Source organism: Monopterus albus, unplaced genomic scaffold, assembly GCF_001952655.1.
Source record: "Monopterus albus unplaced genomic scaffold, M_albus_1.0 scaffold18.1, whole genome shotgun sequence".
Taxonomy (NCBI): Eukaryota; Metazoa; Chordata; class Actinopteri; order Synbranchiformes; family Synbranchidae; genus Monopterus; species Monopterus albus.
Genome location: NW_018127898.1, coordinates 8,332,573 through 8,335,090, shown reverse-complemented (window position 1 = coordinate 8,335,090; position 2,518 = coordinate 8,332,573).

Here is a 2,518-nt window from a genome sequence, read left to right as displayed (position 1 = left end):
GTCTACTACGCTATCAATCCTACATTGGCAGCCTAGTCTCAGACCTGTTAAACGGCTGTCGCTGTCTGTTTCCAGCTCAAGGCTTGAGATAGAGGTTTAGCAGAACATTTGATGTGAAATGTCCATAACTCTGGAATAGCTTGCCAATAGGAATCAGACAATCAACCTCGTTGTCTTTTTTTAATAATTCTTTTTATCAACTGGAGATTTTAGTAACTAGTAGTGCTATGAAGAACTACTCGTTCTTACAAGTGGGACTCTATTTGTTTGCATGTCATACAAGCACACAAGGCGAGACACGTCACTAATTTATGTTTTAGGCTGGGCCAATGATCAACAGCTGGCGGTGGTTAGTGTACATAAATGTGCCAGCAAAGGTAAAGAAAAAGAAGACTGCATGCTAGCAAATATGCATGTATGATGTAGGTTGCAAAATGTATGAAAATCAGTTTTTCAAAAGTTTCATAAGAAAAGGAGCTTGGCCCTAATCTTGTGGACTTTGGCCACCTTATTAGCCCAGCATTAAAGATGGTAATTAATCCCTCATGGTGGATGTACTGTAGCTAAATGTGTATAAGGTTGGTAGCATTTTCAGCAGTCCCCATACACACACTAGAACCAACAATGAATTGCCTCTACTGATGATTAATGTCAATCTCCAACCTGGATTATCTTATTTGTCCATGCCGTAGACCTCGGTTGTTATTCAAAATTGATTAAGAACACACTGGGTGACACTTGGTGGCTAACCGTATTGCTAAGGCTAAAAAGCCATTCACTATTGGTGAAGAATTGATCTTGCCCTGCACTAAAGACATTTGCCACGAACTTCTAGGAGAGGCTGCTGTTAAAAAGATAGCACAGGTGCCTCTGTCGGCTAGCACAGTGACTCGGCGCATTGAGGAAATAGCCGAAGACATTGAGACACAATTGTTGGAGAGGATTAATACATCCCCGTGGTACGCACTCCAGGTTGACGAATCTTTGTTAAAAAAATGTTGCCCCAAAAGCCCCAAACAGCCAATGGTTTTGTGCAGTTGACTCGTTTACTTCAGACGCTGTATAGTCATGTAGAAATTGACTAGCCTTAACCTTTAAATCCTTTGCTGACTCATGCTATTGTACATATTCTGAATAGTAGGCATTTAATTCAGAGTGAGTCAACACTCCTATGAGTCTGTATATATACATATATATCCCTATGGGGTGAGTAATGCAAAGATAAGATTATCCTTATCCTTATCCTTATATTGGGGGCTGTACAACAATATTAAATGACAAAACAGCAGCAACCTAATGTTAAAGATTTAAAGATGACTTTTAATAACCTTATGTGGTACTATAGTCAAATTTACCAGGAGACATAACATCCAAGAAATGATTAAACAGTTTCATTATGCATGTTGCAGTATCCATCTACCGCTATGACAACAATCACATCTACGTATGAAACTGCCAAACATACCATATCCTCACATCATTAATGCTGTGCAGGGGTGGGATAAATTCCCCTGCTGGGAGGCCTCCCACATCCAGAAAATCTAATAAGCACACGAAATGCAAAACTTTACCTTACCAAGCCTACTTGAAGTGCCAGTGTCCCCGATGAAACTTGGCAGAGTGAGACAACTCAGAAACTTATCCTAAAGTAAAATAAAGTTATCAAAATTCGGGTGGTGATGATCTTGACAACAGCATGACTACACTTAGAAAGATAGGCTTACAGCATATCACAACATGTAACACAGAAATTTCCCCACTGTGGGATCAATAAAGTACCTACTCTATCGAAGCACAACTTTTGAGTCTAGAGAATCACCCATTAAAGTAACCCTTCAGCCTGCCCATGTACGTCCACCATTTAATTTAGGAAAAATGGCCTAGCCCTTATAAAACTTTGTGGTAAACTTCCAAGATTCAAAGTCTTCAAATAAAGTACAAAAAAACTCCAGAGGAAAAGTTACAGTTCTGTTGCTGCAGTCATCTCATCCAAGGTGGTGGTGGACTGAGGTAATGCCAAGCTTCCCTCAGCTGATACAGTCCCTGCAAGATCGCTTCAAGTCAGTCAATTCTCAGGACAGCATGGCAGGCGTAGAGGTCTAAAGCCAGCCTCTTTATTTCTGATGCATCAGTTATAGTCCCATTTGCATCACCAGGTTGTTTTCTCTAATGTCAGTTTCCTAAGGTTGGGCATCTGAGTCAAAACAAAAAAAAGGGTTACTCAATCATAGGTACAAAGAAAATAAAGATTTAATGAAGAGGACAGAAGTGAATACAAGATGTCGCTGAAGAGATCAACAACTTGTGGTACAGATGCATCATCACTGATGAGGGCTTGGTACAGCATGGTCTTCTTGTTCTTCATGGCTATACACAACAACTCCTGTGTCACAGCATCCCACGTCACTTTCTCTGGCAGGACGTGAAACACCTTGCAGTACACTGCAACGTTTCAAACAGAAAGTACAGTGTACTTCTCTGATTTATCAAATATTATAGCCATGCCTTTGAGTCATAT